The sequence below is a fragment of the Triturus cristatus genome, chromosome 2_1 (genome assembly GCF_964204655.1).
Source record: "Triturus cristatus chromosome 2_1, aTriCri1.1, whole genome shotgun sequence".
Classification (NCBI taxonomy): Eukaryota; Metazoa; Chordata; class Amphibia; order Caudata; family Salamandridae; genus Triturus; species Triturus cristatus.
Window position 1 is genome coordinate 1,191,131,702 of NC_140581.1, and position 21,865 is coordinate 1,191,153,566.

The following is a 21,865-nucleotide window of genomic DNA, read 5'->3' on the forward strand; positions in this document are numbered from 1 at the left end:
CTTAGCTTGCATGAGTGGTTGTTCCGGGTATCCTCGTTTCTTAAATCTGTTCATCATCCTGTTTGTTTGTTCCTCTTCCTTTGCTGGGTTAGAGACTATTCTTTTTACCCTCAACAATTGTGTGTACGGTAAATGGCGTTTGAGTGGTGGTGGATGGAAACTTTCACATGATAAAGTGTTATTCCTGTCCGTCTCTTTCCGATATAGGTTTGTTTCAAAGCCTGTTGGTGTTTTTGTGATCTGTAGATCCAAGTAAGATATGGTGTGTTCCTGTATTTCAAACGTGAATTGGATTCTCGCATCTGTTTGGTTCAGTTGGATTATTTGTTCCACGAGTGCTGCCGCTGTACCTTGCCATATTAGAAAAATATCGTCGATGAATCTTAGATATAGTTTTGTTTGAGACTTCCATGGTTGTGAAGATAATATATTTTGTTCTCCGAACTGATTCATGAAGATATTTGCGTACGAGGGTGCGGCGCAATTGCCCATTGAAGTCCTGGTTTCTTGTTGATACCAGTCATTTTGCCATTTAAAATAGCTGTGTAGTAAGGTGAATTCTAAAAGTTCCATGAGAAGAAATTTAATTTCTTCTTCGTATTCAGTGTGCAACAGAGGCTGCTCAACCACTTCTATTCACAGTTGGCGAGGGATCGACTTATATAGAGATTTTACATCTATTGTACATAATAGTGTTTCTTCATCCATAGTTTTGATGGCGTTGAGCTTGTTTAGATAATCTGTTGTATCTTTTATGTATGTTTTCATCTTCAAACGCAAATATTGATCTAGAAATTTGCCAACCGGTTCATGTAGACTGCCCCGAGTTGACACAATCGGGCGGCATGGAGGTCTTGTGGGATGTTTATGAATTTTTGGCACCATATACAAGGTGGGACTCTTGAGGTTTGTTTGTATTAGGTATCTTTTTGCTTTGTCATTGATGATCCCTTTTTCAAAAGCTTTTTGAACGATGGTGTGAGAAGGTGGCCTGATATATGCTGTCCACTAGTTCTAGTGGGCGCCCTGTATCAGTCCAAACAACCCCTTATGGTGATAAGTTAAAGACAACCTTATGTGAAAGCTATCCTAGTGGTAGCTCTGGAGAGCAGCCTTCAGGCTAAGTCTTGAAGGAATGTAAAGCAGCTGGTTTTAGCAGGCTATAATCTCTTGAATGATCAAATGAAAAGACAACCACACCAGGTATATATTCAAAATATATGTATTTAAGATAATACACACTCCTCTAGTCTCTTTATGAGACTGGAGTTCGAAGTACTTCAGTTACAGGTGTTAAAGCATCAGTAAAATCACAAATACACGTTTGGGCCCTAGGGGCATACCAAACCATATACTAAAAAAGTGGTATAAGTACCACAACTGAAATAGGCAGTGTGCCTATTACCGCTAGAATCGCTGGGACCCCAAGGAACCACCCAAGGTAGTGACACAGGGGACCCACGGGAGCCGAATGCAGTGTGGAAACACAACCGCGGGTTCCTATTGCTTTCTAAGGGGAATGTCGCGGTTGGAATTTTAAAGATTAGGGACACTTCAAATCGAACTAGGACCAAACCCTTTTGGACTTAGACAGTTCTAGGGCTAGCCCCCTCAAGAGTATCAGAGTACTTGAGTTACCTCACCCAGGGAAGCCGGGTGCATAGGCGTCTTTTGGTGTCGGGTCGCGTTGTCGATTCCAATGGAAGCCTGCAAAGAACTGCTGCTGCCGTGAAGAAGAGAAGTGTCCGGAGAGATCCAAGCCTGGATCTAGGATGTAAGGAACCTGAAAGCAGAGGGGACAGAGTCTGGGTCACTTGCCAGTGACCTAGGGCAGGATGGACCAATGCCCACAGATGTCGGGTGCTTCAGGTGAGTTGACTGGTGTCTTGACTCTTCAGCCACGAGGTCCAGGAGGCGTCAACAAAGTCCACGAGCCGGATTCGAGCTGTCCCACGAAGTCTGTTGAGTGCTGCGGTGTCGGCGACCAGAAAGGACCCAACAAGCTTTGGCAACGGCGAGTCTCAGGAAATCAGAGAAAGGACTGCAGTGCAGACCAGCAAGGACTGATGGACTCACCCAGCAAGGGTAAGTAAGAGCAAGTCTGGAGCAACCAGAAAAGCTCAAGTAGAAGTGGAGTTGCCTTCGTGAGGACCTGCTAGCCAACGGGCCAGTGATCGTGAAGGAGCCTCGTGTAGTCGCACTTGGAGCTGGCCCACGGGTCATTCATGGAGTGGAGGCCAACAATCTTCGGTGCAGGAGGTGCTCAAGGCTGGGGCTACTCGGAGCCCAAAGCTTTGCTGTGGACTCAGGGTAGCCTCGGGGAAGTCTGGAAATCCACCTCTGGGGATGCAGAGACTTCGGCGTCCGGCTGGAGTTTCAGTAATGCAGACCGGTCAGTTGCTTCTTTGGTGCCTGCCAAGCAGGGGAGTCACTCCTTGACCCCAAGGGAGATTTCTTCCATCTTCTAGTCGTGATAGAAAGTCAAAGGTCCAAGATATATGTTTCAGAGGTTCGTCCAGGGTAATCTAAAGTCCTAGGGACTGGATTCCTATACTTATACTAAGTTTAGGGGATGGACTAATTCTAAGGCTCCACCTATGGGTGGGCCTGGGGTGGGGGTGGTTACACCCCTTCCCCTTTGTCCAGTTTCATGCCAGAGCAGGGGCTGAGTGCCCCTGCAACCGGTTTGAACTGGGCTATGCACAGGGACACCTTGTGTGCCCCAGGCAGTGTCTCAAAAGCATTCTCTGAATGCACCCACCCTGCCCCAATACACATCTGCCTGTCTGGGGAGGTGGTTACACCTCCCTGTGACAGGAAACCTATTGTCCAGGCCTCCCCTGTCGGAGTTTCCCCCAGCAGCAGGAGGCCAGACCCGTGTCTGTGGCAGTGGCATCCATTTTGTGATGCCAGGGCTTTGGAAAGATTTAACCGGGTTTAGCCAGTGTGAACATATCTCTCCCTCTAGAAGGGTAGAATTCTACCCCCGCTGCCAGAACTGGTGGGGGGGGTAGTATTCCAGAGCGTTTGACACCAAACACAACATGTGTTGATGGAACCATCCCAAAGTTAGCATTTACCGCGAGGTTATAATGCACTTAATAGTATTTGGTATGGCTGTATCACAGCACAGGCATAAGGGAGTATTTCCGAATGCTGCAGAGGGGCTCAGCTCATGCTTTGGCACCCTCTCACATAAAACCAAGCACTCTGCCTTCAGGATTGTCAAGGCCTGCCATAGGAGTGGCTTATAGGTTTATATGTGTCTGTATAATGTAGTGATATAGGTAGCCTATACCACAGTAAGGGGTGCAAGCACACCCTTACCCAGGTTGTAGTAGCATACCTGTGGTGTCATTTTGGAGTGCTTCCCAGGGGTGGCATAATACATGCTGCAGCCCCTGGTAGGCATTTGAGGTACCTATGCCCTAGGTACATAGTATACCATATACTAGGGGCTTATAAGGCACTCCGGAATCCAATTAGATATGTACCTAATGTACATGGAAACCATTTTAGAGAGGAAGCAGCTAGGCTGTGGTCCTGATTAGCAGGGCCACAACCAGACTAAGGTCGAAAAACAGTGAAACACCAGCAAAAAGTGAGGGTACCCATGTGAAGCAGATCCTACTCTCCTACAGATGGTTTGCAAGATATCTTTGAATTGATATGTTGGATTCATTTCCAGTTTCATGCATGCATCTTGATCAAGTAAGTGGGTTTCCACCTGTGCATTCTAGTAACTGGTATTTAAAATAACCAGTGCACCTCCTTTGTCGGCTTTTTGACATGCAATTGTGGTGTTTTCGGCGATTGCCTTTAGTGCTCTGAATTCTTTAGCTGTGAGATTTTTGTATTTGGTTTTTCGCTGAAAGTTTAGTTTGGTTATATCCTGTTTTACTAATAGTTCAACACACAAGATGATGGACGGAATGTTGCACATTGGCAAAACATTCACCCCCAGTCACAGATCTGGGTTTAATCCATCGTTATTTTGCTCACCACGCCTCCCCAGTTCAGACATGGCCATATGCAAATCAGTCTTGACCCTGTGCCTCATGGGAACAGTCCAGCCCGAACTGCCAAGTCTTGTCTTCCCTGGACCGGAATCAAGCATCCTAGGACCGGTTTCGGGGTTTCACCCCTCTTCAGCCAGGATAGCTTGACTCCAGTGGCGTATTGAGCACGGGACTCACGTCTGGGCATACCCTTCCACATAGGGCAAACAGCAAAACACACAAGATGATGGACGGAATGATGCACATTGGCGAAACATTCACCCCCAGTCACAGATCTGGGCTTAATCCATCGTTATTTTGCTCACCACGCCACCCCAGTTCAGACATGGCCATATGCAAATCAGTCTTGACCCTGGGCCTCATGGGAACAGTCCAGCGAGAACTGCCAAGTCATGTCTTCCTTGGACTGGAATCAAGCATCCTAGAAACGGCTGGGTTCAAACTGGAACGGAACAGTGAGCAAAAAAACTATGGATTTAGGCCCAGATCTCTGTACTGGGGTGAATGTATGAAATTGTTCTGCATTCTGTCCATCAACTGTTGTTTTTCATTTGTCACCCCGAGTGAGAAGGGTATGCCCAGACATCGGTCCCTTGCTCTCCATGCCACTGGAATCAAGCTATCCTGGCTGAAGAGGGGGTGAACCCCAAAACCGGTCCTAGGATGCTTGTTTCCAGCCCAGGAAGGACCTGGCTTGGCAGTTCGGGCTGGACTGTTCCCATGGGGCACAGGGTCAAGACTGATTTGCATATGGCTGGGTTCAAACTGGAACGGCATGGTGAGCAAAAAAACGATGGATTTAGGCCCAGATCACTGTACAGGGTTGAATGTATGACATTGTTCTGCATTCTGTCCATCAACTGTTGTTATTACAAATTACTAATAGTTCAAACATATCCAGGCTTTATGGCTTACTGGGGCCATGTATGTACTTCTGAGTTTTAATCCTTTTAAAATGTCCTCTTGCTTGTCAGTGTGTTCAGGGACTACGTTGTCAAAAAAGTGTTGCAATCTCAACTTCCTCATAAGTTTAAAAAAACTAATGTTGAGTTCCAATGCATTGGTGTGGGCAGTTGGTACGAACAATGTTCCTTTTTGTAGGGTTTTTAATTCGAATTCACTAAAATGATAATCTGAGATGTTGATTACTAGGTTGTCTGTTGTGTCCCTTTCTTGCCCTTGTCCTTCTTCGCTGTGATGGTACGTGTCTGCGGTGGTTCTTTGTCTTGGTCCTTTTCTTTTGGCCCGCCTGGGTCGTCCCGGTCGGCAGTGCCTAACTCTAAAAAAGATGCTCCGCTTGTGGTGGGTGCTTTAGATCCGATCACCGATTTTGCGAATTTCGTTGTGTTTCTGGGTTGGTTTGATGAGTCGCTCTCAGATGAAGAGGTATCTGTGTTCTGAGTATAGGGTTTGTTCTGTCTCCGTTTGGCATATATTTCTGCCCACGTGTAGACTTCCCCCATTTTATAATCTATCGTGTCCCTGCAGTATTTCCACATCTTCCTTTCATTTACCTCTTGGGTGTGTTTTAGTAGCTGGTTATTGATATCCCCCAAGGTTTTTGTGAGTTCCTCTGGAGTCATAGTGTTGTCAAGTTTTGATTTTACAGTTGGTAATTCCTTTGCTAATTCTTCAAGTATATTTGAAAGTTCCACGATTATTAATAAGATTAAATCCAATGAACACTTATTCAGTATTGCGTACCATCGGTCCTGAAACTTTTGTACATTTTTGTAACGGAATGGTTTTAAAGTAATTCTCAATCCTCTGGGGATCCTTTGCGCTCTGTGATTTTTTATCATAGTACTGGCGTGTAGTCGTTAGTTGACTTCCTTTTTGGATAAATATAACAACTGTTTAATGTTCTGTTCCTTAGTGCGATTGATTGTAAATTCAGTGGTCTCCTCTAGTATTAGTGCATAAATCTTTATGGCTTCTTCTTCGGCAAAGGCGAAAGTCTCTGCTCATGATTCTGTCAAATTTGATATATCTTCAAACATGATTGTTGATGGTGTGCTACGTGCTGTGTTCAGTATTGAAATAGAATATACTTTATTTTTGAAGAATGTGCATTACCTAATATTCTAGATCTGAGTTCTCCGACTTGTGCCGTGCTCCAAGGAATCGCTCCCTGAACCGGAGCGTGGTAAATATTAATGTGGTGGCATCCCCATACGCGTAACACTGTGATTATTTAAAAATCGCCGATAAACACACTGTGTAACATCTTTGCACCGTTTTTTAATTGCCACCAATATAGTTCACGGCGCATAATCTTCAAATGCACTTGAAACTTTCACTCCGCTATCTCGCACCTTGTAAGTAAATAGGGACAATAAACCTTAAGGATATCTGAAGTTTAAGTAAGCACACACCACAACGCATCACATGCATTTTAATCAGCACTCGAGATCAGTTAAAAGCAGCCGCCCGGCACACGAATAGTTTTACTAAATCACTCGCCTTTTATTTTCCACTTTAGCTTTGCACCTCAGTGGTCTCACTGCTCCAATTAACATTAGACACATTTAAATCCACAGATGAGGGCCAAAACAGGCCGAAATGCATTGGGATTCATGTAAAATGTAAACCAACAATGATGTATCTGGGAATTTACAGTTCAACTATTTGAAAGAAGAAAGTGTTTTGATGTAACAATACAGCATGAAAACAAAAAACAACTTATGAGTTGTACGTTTCATTTGAACATTTTACGAAATTGTTTTAACTTCATAGAAGTACTACAGCCCTGTGCCCGGGAGGCATACCCCACACGTATGGGGATGCCACCACATTAATATTTTCAGTGCTTTCACATTTGCAACAATAATATTGATTCCTACAATTATCTTATTAGCTTTGGTCAGAAATTGGTTTTGGTTGATTGGGGTATGCGTCCTGGTCAAGCAGCAACTACAATTCTAGTCAGGATAAGCGGCAGGCAAACCCTAAATTAACCTGTGCTCATCCTCTGGTAGCTTGGCACAATGCAGTGAGACTTAACTTTAGAGGCTGTTCGTAATTTTAGTGCAACACTTCAAACAGTAAAATCAGTGAAAACACCAGACAAAACAATTCCCCACCAAGTTTGAAAAATAACTGATTTTCACAAACAAGTCCAAAATGATAAAAATACAATTAGTGGAACTGTAAGTGTTGAATTTCAAGGTTTTTAAGTAAAATAGCACCAAGAAAAAAAAGCTCTACTGGGGCTATCTGGTTTCGCTGGACTGGGAAAAAAAGTCATAAGTTCAGGCAACCCCATGGAGTGCGGGCCTGTTATATGAAGCCAGTTAATCCCGCTGAACAGAGTACCTTAAATCCTGGTTGCGGAGCGTTGTGTGGATCCATATTGAAAATGCGTCATGCAGCAGAGGTAATGCATCGGCTCCGAGATGCGACAAGGCTAAGGTGTGAGGTCCTGATATGTGTCGACGTAAAGGATCCTGTCGAAGGAGCTTGGGATGCAAAGTCCGGTGTCAAGGATGTGGAGAACAGCAGAGCCGATGCATCGATTCCAATAAGCAGTGAACCAGCGATGTTTCAGGTTTTAGCATCTTTGTCAAGGCTGTTGTCGACAAGGGATGCAAAGGGCTTGCACCGGATAAAGCACTGCGCAGCAGCCATTCAGAACACAGTGACAAGTCAAGTTTATTTGCATTGTTAACAAAAACCATTCCACTACAGATTTAAAAGAATCATATCTAAAACATTCAATTGCAAAAACAAAAAATTCATTTAAACAAGGAAGCATCCGTTTTTAATATCCCCATGATTTAGGCAACCTTAAAAAGACATTTCTAAGGCACTCATCTAGAATAAAGAACAAAACACATTAAACGTTTTCAGAAAAATTAAATCAATTGCTGAGGGATAACGATGTTTGAACTTATTGTTTATAAAAACGCCCGCAGGCCCTGTTTGCTCTTTGAGCACTTACCCTGAGTTTTACAAGGGCCAAATGTGTCATAATGAGAGCCCCTAGTTTCAAAAGTGAAGTACAAGTTGCTAGTGCAGATGGATACCTCTTAGACCAGGTTGTAAGACGCAAGTATCATGTGCAAAAAATCTCTGTCTAAAGTAACCTGTCCATGCCCCATCGTGTTCCCACATGAAAATGTTGGGTAATTTCAAAGGTCAACCTCTTGACGCGGAATTTTAAAGAGCAAGTATACCCTTAAAGAGGCTGCACGAGCCCCTTATTTCAAAACAGTAAAGTGCAATTTGCTAGTGTAGATTTAAAAAATAATTAAAAAAAAAAATTAGAAAAAAAAAAAAAAAACAGACCAGGTTTTATAGTGCAAGTATCATTTGCAAAAGGCCTCCATTTAAGTTACAATATAACAAAGTAGATTTAAGTTAACCTGTCCTTTCCCTATGGTAGTCACACAGAACGTTTTTGGACTGTTTCAAAAGTCAACCTCTTGTAGCGAGATCGTAAAGAGCTGGTTTACCCCTTAAACCAGGTTGAAAGGTGTGAATATCATGTGCAAAAGAGCTCTGTTAAAGTAACTTATCCTTGGCCCTTCATGATCCTACAAGACGTTTTTGGACAATTTCAAAAGGCACCCTCCTGCAGTGGGATAAAATATACCGGTGACTTACTCAAAAAAGATTCTGGGATGACACTGGTCCAGTTCTTTTAAGAGCAGTTTTAGGCTAGGGGAATTGAGCTGCCACTAAGCGAAGCGATAACTGCTTGCCAAGAGGAATTAATTTGTAACTTTTATGAAGATTGGTTTGACATCCTTTTCCTTTGGGCCAGGGGAGCCGGGCAAAACAGAAGATGTGCACTAGCGTCTCTTTGTTATTTCCACATAAGCAGTAGCGTCGGGTTCGTGACTGTTTTTTCCACAAAGCAATAAGGTCTTTAGCGTCTATGATCCCTAGATGATATAACAGAATTTGCTGTTTAATGGCCAGGAGAAAATGCGCTAAAAGGTACTCCTGTGGTCTCGGGATTTTAGGTCAGTTAGTCACTGGCTAGGCATGTCCTCTTCCTGGGCATTTGTGTCTATTAGCAGAGGCAGGAATCTGGTTGAGGAGTTTGATGCTTGATTAAAGGCTGCTTTTGCTACACTGGTGGCCCAAAGTTCTTGGATACCCAACTCCTTGATGGCCTGGTTAAAGTAATCTCCCCAAGAATCTTTTTGTTTGCTGCGCTGTTCCTCAATTTCAGCATAAGGTATTGAAAGTGCCACTCTCAGAGGCGCGGAGTCTCCAGCACAGTTTGGCAATAGCGCTCTTACTTTGAAATTATTGATTTTTTAAACTAAACTCAAGTCGTACCTGGGCTGGTGAGACACCTTTAGGTATGCAAAACAGTGTTTTATACACTCTTGTTTGGACCTTATTGAGTGTAGATATTTCCTATCAGTGCATGATTTCCGTGCCATAAGCCACAGTTGGCATGAACTGTGCTGACATAACGCTAGTAAATGGCTGAATGGCGGCAGTTTTGTACTTGGGTTAACCTGCTCTTGAGCCTGCTGGCTCTCACCCAGTCATGTATGCTGCCCCAGTTCTCGAACAGACGATGGCCTCCTACTTTGTTGTGATTGTGAGTGGCTGCAGTGGTAGCTGGTGATATTTGAAAGTGGTAAGGCGTAAAATGAACGCTGTACTGCACTTAGGCAAGCCTGAACAAGCTACGTTTACTACCTAAAAAATAGTGGATAAATGGAGCATTTTCAAGCAAATTTGAGGAAGCAGGAAGGTTAATAATGCAATACACCCAGCAATGCCACAGCCACCTCCTTATGACCCCTATCACCCTCCCATCTCTCTCCTTTGCTTCTCTCCACCTCTCTCAAGGTCCGGAAGAGCAGCAGGACTTTAATCAGGTCGTCTGGAATTATGCAACAGGAAGTACCAAATTATGCAGCAGGTTTGACTACATTTTACAGTGTAATGCAGGGTAGTAGGGATATACTTAAAAAGAGATTACACCACTTAAAATAGTGAAGAATAAATGTTAACCCCCGACCTTGTCAGCTCAGGAGAGGGCAATAAAACAGGGATCTGCGCGGGGCCTCTTTCATACTCCCTCCTATAGTTCTTGCTCTAGTTTTCGATCACTTTTTCGTCTCTATTTGGCTTACCTCTTGTCCACTTTTTATTTTCTTTGCATGTGCACGTGGAGGTTCTTTTGGTGCTAGTGAGTTTATGTGTTTTGTTGTGTGTAGTTGGTGAGCGTGACGAGTGCACGCTGTTCTGTGGTGTTTTGCATACAAAAATATATGCCTAAAACTTGCTTCATTATTAACTATTGTTAAAACAATTCATACAATGCATGCTTCTCATCATTTTAAATGTCTTCTTTTAGAAAGATCACGCACTCAGTGCTCACCCAAAACTGCTCATTTAAATTAAATCGGTTAAAAAAATCTCGCAATGTGCACTTTACAAATTACGGCCTCCAAAAGCCCAAATTAATAAATCCAATGTGGACATATATTCAGAAAGTTGAAATACGCTCGAATTCTCTCCATGCCCTAATAGCACATCACGTTAAAAGAAGTACACTGCTGCCTTTCCAAGGTAAATATTCCAGTAATTCCATTTCAGTCACGTAGTGCCAATCTGTCCTTTGCATGTAACTTCAAAGTTAAAGAAAAATAACTAAGTAAGCGGACAAGAATAAGCTGACTTCTATGAAGGGTAAAGGCGCGAAGTCAGGGCCGTCCCGCGGCCGCCAGGCCTACACCAATCATGGACATTCAAAGAAATAAATGAGTAAAAACCATGCACACTGGCCGCCGGCTCTGACTATCCTGGGTTACCCATATACTGCTGCAGAAGCAAGTCATGTCAAGCAAAGACAGATGTGACAGCAGCTGCAAGTTAGTACCGCCAAGCCGAAAGGGCCAACAAATATTAGCTACAGTTTTTTTAAACACTATCCAAAGCAGGCTTAACTAGACATGTTTTTAATAGATTTTAAAGAGTAGCGCTTACTGTGGAAGGGTGCAGCTTTGAAGCGATGAAAATTATAAATACCAATGGAATTCCACTTTAGCGACACTCCGTTTATCCAATTACCATTACAATCCCATTTATCGGCAATCCGTGTATCCAAGCGCCATTATAATCCCACTGTAGCGGCACTCAGTTTATCTAAATGCTACTAAAATCCCGCTTGGAAGGATGCAACGCAATAGGGACACCAAGGCGGATTGGAGACTGTCAGAACTGCATGTTGCACACAGTCTCCACAGCAGGTTAATTTGCCCTTTAATTTATCGCACCAGACCAATGCTGGAGCGATGCTTTGGTGCGCTACCCGTATTGTTATGCATTATACGGGTATAACTCTCAGCGTCAACAGACCACACAAAGACAGAGGGGCTGTCTCGTGCACATTACAGCCTGAAAGGGAAGTTACGACGCTGGACCATATGTGTGGGCCAAATAAACTCTTTTTCCATCTTAAGGTGTCCCAGACCCTCTCATTTCACAGAAAACCCAACTCTCACTCTCCCTCCCAGCTTCTGAACGCGCTCGGCAAACGGCGCCTAAAGGCGATTCTGTACACGCGAGGTGCGCTACAGTATGCAGAATAAACGCTCTTGCACTCGAGTAAGGGAAAGACACCAAACGTCTCTCCCCTATGCATCTGTGGGGTGACAAGGAGGACTGTTTGACAGACGCGGCTCGCGCTCCAATACTCGCGGGGGGTGTTGGGGGTCACGCGCGGTGGAGATTAAACTATAGCAGCATTATTTATTGAGCAATTTAAGCAAACTAAACTTACTGGGCCCGCGCCGCCTCTGCGAGTCCTCTGAGTCCTGGGTGCATTGTGTGACTGAGTGAGACGAGAGTCAGCGACTGACGGCAACGCTCAGTGGGAGAGGGGGGAGAGGTGGGGGCAGGGGGGGAGAGGTGGGGGCAGGGGGGGAGGGGGGGGGCAGGGAGGGGGGGGGGGGCAACGCCCAAGCGCCCTAATGGACGAGGGCTCCACTGTGTTGGCTGGGATTGAAAGAGTGGGCCTAGGATATTTTGCTTCCTGTTGTGAGAGAGAAACAACTTGGGTACTTGATGAACTTAGTGGAGTGTTTAGTCCAATGATCAGAAAGGCTTAATTTTTCACTTCACTGCTCTGTGAACTTGAGGGACTTTGAATGGCTGCTGGCCACTGAGTATTTCCCAGGGCTAAAACAATGGATTTGATTTCTTTGTATCTTCCTTCTACAGCTTTGGACATAACTGCTGATCTATGTTGAGCTGCAAGATACGGTTTTACTTTTCTTGCAGAATTTTCTTTGCTTTTTATTTTTCCTTTTTGTTAGGGCTGATTCTTTTCTCCCCTTTTCCCGATTCTTGGTTACTAGAACTACTGATTCCACCATGGGTGCTCTTACTGCCTTCACCTGCTGCAACTGGCAGTGAGGAACCTTTGTGGCTAATAACCCTTTGCCTCCCGTGGAGCCCGGGACTGATGGCAGCCACCGGCTCCAAGAAGTTCCCTTTTGCGTGAGGGCTATTGGCATCATCTTTTAAAACCCTCACTCTTTCGAGTGGTCTTACTGATGGAGACCTTACGTCCAACAATATTTTGTTGAAAATTGTTGGGATAACCTGGAGTTTGTCCCCTGTGTTTGCACACTGACATGTGATTTGCTGAGTGTAATTGTGCTTTTGAGCGCTCTCTGTATCAGCTTGTTGAGGGCTTGCAGTTTCTTATTATGCCCACTATGTCTACTACCATAATGTTTATGAGATCTACCTGAAGTTCCTGTTTGTCTGTTTGATGACTACTGCTACCAATATTGCATCCATGGTCGATAGGAGAGCCGAGATATCAACGAGAGATGTGTAGTTCCTACAGGGTGGGAAGTCGAAGGGGAATAAAGTATTCCAGGAGAGCCCCCATGTATCAGCTGAGTCCACATAGTGGACTGGTTCAGGAGCACCTTCTGCTGATGATTTTATATTTATACCAAACAACAGACGTCTTACTGCCATAGGAAAAAAGTGGTGGCAGCAACTTGTTGTGACCTTTTAACTGGAGTTAAGGGCTTGAAAGATTAACTTGGCCTTAGTCGGAGTAACTACTGCTGCAGACTGCAAACGGGCTTAAACTGACAGTTCTTGCATCCATTTATTGTTCATCCTCTTTTCCAAAGGGAATGGTATGGCACTAGAGACTTTTTAAATTGCATTGTGGGGACATTGTGCAAAGTTGATGGGGTATCTGTGAGTTCAATCAAAGGTAGGACCTGCTGTTTGGTTTCTTTGAGGTAGCCCTTAGGATTGACTGAAATGGGCCCTAGGCTAAGAGAGGATGGAAAGATTCAGGGATGAGAATGACGCCTGTTTAGCAGTTTTAATGCACATCCATCTGTATAAAGAGGGGGTTTGACGGAGCTGGACTTTAGTCCGAATCATTCACATTTTATGTGAATCCTTCGTTTCTGAGAACAATGTCTCCCTCTGCTTTCCTTACTAGGTTGACTGGCACTTTAGGTATGCTAACCAACACCATGCTCTCTTTCACTGGATTTTTTGAGTTAGAAAGTCTGTTATTTTGTACTGCGGTTTTTCCCTTTTTCGGTCTCGCTGAGCCCAGTGCATGCGCTGGCTCGGAGAGACATTTTGTACGTGAGTTTTCAAAGTGCTGCTGGCTGGCCTAGCGCTTGCGTTCACGCGACCATGCATGCGCGAACCGCTAGCCTTCAGCAGCACTTTGAAAACTCGTGCGTCATCGCGGTCACTTTCAGAGCGATCGCGATGACGCGCGCTTTCAATGCTTGTTTTTCTTTTAGCGCACGTGCGGCCAATGCTTGTTCCTTTTGCAGACAAGCTTGAGTTTCTGTGTGTGTATGCCTGTCACAGCTGGTCCGTGTGTTTGCCAAACTGATGACGTCCTTGGTTTGTTCTGTGTTTGAGGTAGACACGTTCCTTTGTATTTCCCAAAGCTGCTTTTGCCCTGTGTGAAGAAAGTGTTTACCGCTGCTATAGATCCCCCTCCCCTTTCGCTAACATTTTGAATCTTACTCCTTCTCTAAATAGAACCTTGCACGGTTAATTTTTTTTTTTAATGCAGTGTTATATAGCGCGAACTTTACCCAAATGTGTCCGAGCGTTTTACAAAACAACCAGGTAAGTTACATAATATTTTCTCTATGTGAGGTACTCTTGCAGCCCTATTGGCCACGTAGTACCAGCTTTCTGGAAAACCTTTCTTCCATCTAAAATCCGAATACATTGGCTTTGTTAGTGCTTGCTCGTTTTTTTTCCATCTCCAAGCCTAACGGGTGTTGAGAGCAGAGAATGTATTGCCGCCGCCTTTGCCCCTGTTCCTGGGACTAAGCCAGGGAAGCCAGTAGATTGCCGAGTTAGGAAAACAAGGAGCTTTGTCACTAAGATTATTAGTCACGGCTGGTGTGTCCTGTTCATTATTCTGACCGGACATGAGCCACCGGCCTTCATTGTGAACGCTGAGCTGGAAGTGAGCAGCCTGGTTTGCCGTTACAGACATGTTTCCTAGAAATACAAATGATACATTGATTAAAGTTAGTGCTGTTATGCTTAACATTAGTTACACGAGGAGTTACATTTTTACTTTCTGGCGTTGCTGTCGCTGGGATGGCAGGTGCCGTGCTGCTGGAGCCCCAGGGGTGTGGGGTGCCTTCTGCACACCAATCACAGCAGTCGTTGCATATGCAACCCTGGTTCTCCACTGTTTAAAGGAATGGTTCACCGAGCATAAAAGTGTGCAAGCGTGAGCATGCAAATATATATCTGTAATGTTTTCTGGCTCCTGATATAAAAGGGCGTTGGTTATCCGTTTAAGACGATTTTTCTAGTACATTATTGTAACTTTTATTTGCAATATTCACTCAACCTACATTGTTTTTCGTTTCCTGCTATATTAAAGACACCTGTTAGCATAAATCTTATACTTAAAGGTTAAAAGTTTCAAGTGGAGTGCAGCATTTTATACGCATCTCTGTTGCATGTTGAAACGACAGAAAATGTCAGAACTGCCACAAAGTCTGAAAGGGCTAATTTACTCACACAGAGACTCCACTCACTCTCACATACACACTCCCAAATACATTCACTCTCAAATACACTGTCTCTCTCACACACACACTGTCTCTCTCACACACACACACTGTCTCTCTCACACACACACTCTCTCTCACACACACACTGTCTCTCACACACACACACTGTCTCTCACATACACTCACTTTCTCTCACACACTCACTCTGGTGCTGGATGGGTATGATACTCTGATTTCAACTCTTGACCATTTTTATGGAGTTCCTGGTAAACCTGTTTCAAGGTTTAGGAACCTCTGCTCACACCAGGTACTTCGGGTTTCGAAGTGCAGGCTTAATACTCAGAACCATATGTTAGCGATCCAATGTTTAAGTGCGCTTCACAGAGGCTCATAAATGTTCTGGGGTCGGTTGAGGCAAGAGTCATTACTAGATGTTTACTTGTCAGGTATCACCTCGTCAGTTGTTGCAGTATCTCATCCATCAGAAAATGACACTGTTTCTGATAGCTGATGATGCTCAGGAACGATATTTTGGCATGCTTACTTTATTGCTTTTTGTAGGGCGTTAGCATTCATTAGTAGCATTTTACTGTGACTGCGATGTAACATGTATTTTGCATCCACTGCCCCATCCTTTAAAGTGATTGCACTGAGTCACACATAGTGTAGTTAATAGCCACTGCAAAGAAATTGTTCACAAGTTGCTTTACACAAAGTGTTATTTTTAGCTTTTGCCTACACAGAGCTTGCAAAATCTCTTGTGGCAGCAATAACAAAATAAGCATTGGCATAGCCAATAGGTCACGCCTTTGGGACCTTATAAGTGTTTAGTTATCCAGCACAATATCCTTGGTGCAACAACATCAAGTGTTGCATGGCTAAACACTTATAAGGTCCCAAAGGCGAGACCTATTGGCTAGGCCAATGCTTGTTTGGAGTCTGTTTTCAGGGTGAGTAGTCAAAAACTATGACTTCTGAGATCTGGGTATTGCGTTGAATCCTGGTCAGGCATTCTTGTTCTGGTTCTCTTAGGTGCCTTTTTCTTCCCCTGGCCTGGGTCCCCCCTCGTTTTACCTGACCGCATTGATTAGTCACTGGTTTCCTGTTTAGACCCTTATGGGGTGCCCATTCAATATGAGGGCTATTTTGGCCAATCTGACAAATGGCTTAGCTTTAGGTCCAAGTGTTACGACTGGCGGGACGGGGCAACACGGTGGGGGCTGTTTTGCCCTGGGGACACCTTCTTCCCGGGAGTTGCCTGTGGACCCAGGAAGGCCTTACAGAGTGCGGCTTACCCTCAGTGGCACGAGCACCCCAGTGTTTGTCCTTCTGCCCGCCGCCTAGCAGCTCCAGCCTGATCTTCATCTGCTATGGAAGCACGGGGAGCAGGGCTTTTTTGCTGGGATTTTATACTTGTCACACGCTGCCACATGCGGTCTGCCCTCGATTTCCTCAGCAACCCTATTACTGCCTTGTTCTGCTGCTTTGCAGAGGGCGTGGTAGCTATGCTTCAACTCCTGCTTCTGCCCAGCTCTGTTGCTCTACCGATGGTCTGCTGCTTTGTGTAGAGAGGCTGAGGGCTTGAGAGCAGGCTCGGGCTGCTGAAGGCAGAGTAATGCAGTTGCGTCTGTGAAAGTACTTAACAATAAACGAAGGATGTTGTTGGGAGGGCAGTAGATGGAGGCTCTCTAATCACCTCCATCTCCCAACTTGAAGCTACCATTTTAGTTTTAAGCTCCAAGATCTCGACTTTTCCTTACACCTCAATTCCTTGGGAAAACACTCACCCTCCCACGAGATGCACCTCGCCCCCACACCCCATACTAGCTAGGCATAGCCTGTCGTCTGCAAATTCACACAAGCACTCGAACGCCACCCTTCCTCCACTTTCACTTCCCAGTAACCCTGTTATCTACACTATTCCGAACATCTCCTCTGTCAGAACCACTCATCCACCTAAACCCTCCCGAGCGCCCTCTTATAAGTACAATATCCCCATCACCCCTCACAGCCCAAGTGCCCCCGTCACCAAAACAGTCGCGACAGAGCTGCGCTGTATGCTCCACAACTGCAGATCTGCAACAAAACACAAACTTGAAATCTCGGATACCATCAACTTGCACAATATTGACATGCTCTTCCTCACAGAGACCTGGTTCAACAATACCTCTCACTCTATGTTTGATCTCCTTGTACCCACAGGCTATTCTATACTTAGAAATGACAGAATTGACAAAGTTGGGGGAGGTGTTGCAGTCATCTTTAGAAACTCCCTTCAACTTAAGGCTCTTCCTAACAGCTCCTTCCACACTTTTGAATGCCTATCTCTTGAGCTTCAATTGCACCACCGCTCACCTCTCAGATTCCATGTTATCTACCACCCGCCTGGTAGCAGCACTTCGTTTATGGAGGAACTCACGGACTGCATCAGTGACCAATACTCGCAAAGTGACAATCAGATCTTCGTGGGTGACTTCAATGTCCACTGGGGCTCGCCTCAAGACACCTATGCGAATTTGCTGGCCACCTTCCTCTCTGCAAACGATCTTATCCAACACTGCACTGAAACAACACACTCTAAGGGCTCAACCCTGGACCTTGTTATTTCTAAAGCAGGCTTGCTGACCATCGCTACCCCTATTCATGTAGACTGGTCTGACCACCTCCTCATCCCATTCTCTCTTCACCTATCACACTCTATAACGCTTGGCCAGCCTAAGAGGGCTCTTTCCTGGTTCCGTGACACTAAAAATATTGACCTCGGTACCCTCTGTGATTTTGCTTTGCTATCACTTCCAAGGCTAGACCCGGACCTAGATGTTAACAAACTCACCTCCCAATGCCTTACAGTCCTTGCAGTCGAAATCAATAATGTCGCTCCTCTCCAAAGCAAAAAGAAAAGGCCCACTCCCTCAGCACCTTGGTTCACCAAATCCCTCTACGAAGAAAGGAAGTACCTAAGAGTCCTTGAGAAACAATGGAGACAAGTGCCCTCCACCGAAAATTTGGCCACGCTTCGTTCAGCAAGATCCAAGTACCACAAGCACATCTTCCTTGGAAAAGCGTCGCACTTCAAATCCCTCCTTGACTCAGCCAAAAATAGACCTAAAAAACTATTCGACCTCATCAAGAACCCAAACAGCTCTCCCCCAACCTCCAAATTGGAGGATTCCACAAAGAAAGCAGCGGATTTCGCTACATTCTTTGACGAAAAGGTGAAATCACTTGTAGATCAGGTCATTCATCCTACCCCTACAGAGGAGCGTAAATCCCTAACCATTTGGCAAAACTTTGACCCCATCTCTGATGATGCCCTCCTCAAATGCATCCTCGATACAAAGCCCTCTAACCATTCTCTTGATCCCATCCCTAGTGCCATTGCCATTGACTTCTATACCCATTCTCTTTCCTATTGGACCACTCTGGTCAATCTCTCCCTCAGTCAAGGCTCCCTTCCTGTTTCCTTCAAAACTGGGCAGGTCACCCCTCTGCTTAAAAAACCCACCGCTGATGCGAATGACCTCAACAACTACCGTCCCATCACTAACCTACCCTTTCTTGCGAAAATCACAGAAAAATGTGTAGCGAAACAACTCTCTCGCCATATCAAGGACAATGATCTTCTCGACAATTGCCAGTCCGGCTTCATTCAAAACTGCAGCACTAAAACAGCCCTGCTGCTAGTGATTGATGACGCGCTGCGGATACTCGATTCAGGTGAGTCTTGTATTCTAATTCTTCTTGACCTTTCTGCAGCCTTTGACACTGTCAATCACAACACTCTCCTTAACACTCTTCAACAGAGAATGGGCATGGAGGGCACTGTGCTTAAATGGTTTGCTTCCTTCCTCTCTGATAGATCCCAAATGATCAAAATAGCGAACAGTCTTTCATCTCCTTTAGCGGTCGGTCAAGGTGTTCCTCAAGGCTCTATACTTGCACCCACACTGTTCAATCTATATTTAGAACCGTTGGGAAATCTCCTGAGTAAATCCGGGATCCACTATCATCTATATGCGGACGACACTCAAATCTACCTTAAGGTGGCCTCCACTCACGATCTCTCCTTCCTAAGCTCTACTCTCGACTCCATTCAAAACTGGATGTTAACTCATCAACTAGTCCTGAATCCCTCCAAAACTGAATTCCTCCTCCTCTCCTCCTCACTTTCTCCTCCCCCAGTGCAATCATGGATGGATCAGATTAATCTACTGAACAATAAACCCATCATTGTCGAGAGCGCAAAATCCCTTGGTGTCATACTCGACGAAAAACTCAATCTACTCTCCCACATCAATTCCATTGCAAAGTCTGCTCGATACCAACTGCGCCTTCTTTGGGGGATTCGTCGCTTATTCCTGGAGCACGACCTTAAAACCCTGGTCCTATCGCTGGTTCTCTCCCGATTGGACTACTGCAATTCTCTTCTTACTGGCCTCCCCAAATCCCACCTGTCGCCCCTGAAGTCTGTTCTCCATTCAGCAGCTCGTTTCATATATGGGGCCAAAAGAAGCGACCACATCACACCCATTTTATCCACCCTCCGTTGGCTTCCCATAGAGGCAAGATCTATCTACAAGACTGCCTGTATCACCCACAAAGCCTTGCTCTCCTCCTCCCCTCGCTACCTGGCGAATAAACTGAAACTCTCTGGAGGCTCCAGACAATCACATAATGCAGAAAATTTACTGCTTGAACCTCCCACTTTCTAGAAGGAAAGATCGATGGCCCAATCCTTTTCAGGCAACGCGGTGAGAATCTGGAACTCACTTCCGCCTCAGCTCCGGACCACCACCTCTTCCCAGGCCTTCAAAACTGACCTCAAAACTGTCAGGATCCCTAGCTCCAGTCCCAAAAAGGCTCGCAATTGGTTACACACTAGTGATCATTCAGGGTTGAAAATCAGGCATCAGTGGTCGAGTTGTTGGCATGTCCGCAACTCCAAGATGGCCGCTAAGGTGCTGGGGTCTGCGGTCTAGTTGATTACAAAATTCTGGAGCGAGCTGACGTGACGCGCGCACACCTGAAGCATTGCGCACTTCACTGAAGCGTTTCCACAGAGAAGACAGATTTTTGGAGCGTCCGTAGTTTAAAGCGTTATTACCCTTAGTGCTCGAGTTTAAGAGAGTTTATCAAGCGACCTTGCTGCTCTAGTCATAGAACCACTATAGATATCAGAGGTGAGAGAAAGAAGACATTCAGAATTTCCGAGCAGAAATACTTACCGACACCCTGACAGAGCTTCGTTGTTCTTCGCCTTCGAGTCAAGCGGAGAAGCAGCTAAACCTGAAAAAAGGAAGAGGAAGAAAGCTAAGTGAATTACTGAGAGAATTTCAAGAGTAATAAGAGATGTTAAGTAATTGTAAGAATACAATGTCGTTAAGGTAGTTTCTTACCATTGACAGCAGATTTAAAGGTTCAGGAACCAGTAAAGAAATTAAGAGAAGATTAATGTTTTTTGGTTGTGTGAAGTTCTAAGAGATACAACATCAATAAGACATTAAAGACAGTTAAAAAGAAGGATAAAAAATAATACCTGAGGAGAAAAATCCAGAATAGAACTTGCACTGAGAATTCCTGTGGAGAGAAGCCGAACCAAGAAAAATAAAGAGACAAGAAAGAAACAATCTAAAAAGACAATAGATAAAACTATAAGAAAGAAGCAACGACGTGTAAAAGAGAAAAACCCAATTAATTCACACCTGGTAGGTTAAAGAGTAGGAGGGGGACACAATAAGAAACAAGGAATAAATAGGTAATAACCAATAAAATGTTTTACAGATTATGAAGACCAACTCTAACCAGGGAGAGAAGAAAGCAGCATAGAGCCAAGGAGAGGGGCACAGAGTTTAGGATCTTGGGTAGGTAGCATATCAAAGGAAAATGTAGAAGTATGAAGTAGGATAGAGTAGAGGAGGGAAAACATATAATTGTTGTGTGCTTAGTTTTTTCTAGGGAGACTTCAGCTAGCCAGATCAAAGGCGGAAGAAGGTTTCCGGATAGAAAAAATCAGAAGGCCCAGAACCAGTCTCTTCTTATTGTTTATTATTTTATCAACTTTCCCCCTTCCCCCTCACTGATCAGTTAGCGCCAAGTATTCCTTTGGGGCTGAGTGGTTGGTAGTGGGAGTTGGGAAGCAAGCAACTTCTGTTCCTGTGCAAGACTACAGTAACCAGCGAAAAGCTGAAGGTGAGCCCTGACAGAGTGAAGTGCCCACGTCCTAAATCTTGCACCCGAACAGAAAAGAAATGGTTGAAGGAATAAATTTACAGACCTTAGGGTCGGTCCTAGAGGCGATACAAAAGGAATTGGTAGCGGTTAAAGAAGAGAATCAAAGTCTAAGGCAGGAGGTCATAAATTCAAGGAAAGAGACGGCAGAACTAGCACAGAGAGTTAGGCAACCATACACTGCTGGAAGGGAGGGTCCAACCACATCTATGGGAGACACAAATAAGCTAACAACACAGGTAAAACATTCCTTGTCACCAGCAATACCTTTGGCAGCACCCGAGAGATTCAGTGGGGACCCACAAAAGGCGCAGGTGTTTATTACACAATGCTCACTTCATTTCATGTGTCACCCTTCTATCTTTCCTGATGCGCAATCTAAGGTGGCCTTCATTTTGTCATACTTGAGTGGTGATGCTGCGGCATGGTCGATGCCAATAGTCTCACGAGATGATCCATTGTTGCAGAATTTTGACGAGTTCAAAAAAGAATTCCTGAGAATCTTTGACCGAAGGCGGATCTCTCAAGCGGTAGATAATGAACTATTGGAGCTGAAGCAGGGAAATAGAGACTTAGTGGCTTACCTAGCTCAGTTCAACAAGCTTG

At 44.8% G+C, this 21,865-nt stretch overlaps 1 long non-coding RNA gene across 1 annotated transcript in view; it reads right to left on the minus strand.

The window, feature by feature from the left end:
- Positions 1–20,252: 20,252 nt before the first annotated feature.
- LOC146866614 (uncharacterized) overlaps positions 20,253–21,865 on the minus strand; it is an 81,543-nt gene continuing 79,930 nt past the window's right edge. Inside the window, exon 3 of the long non-coding RNA XR_014976821.1 lies at positions 20,253–20,317. This is a non-coding gene — a long non-coding RNA (uncharacterized LOC146866614). The remainder of the gene's footprint in view (positions 20,318–21,865) is intronic.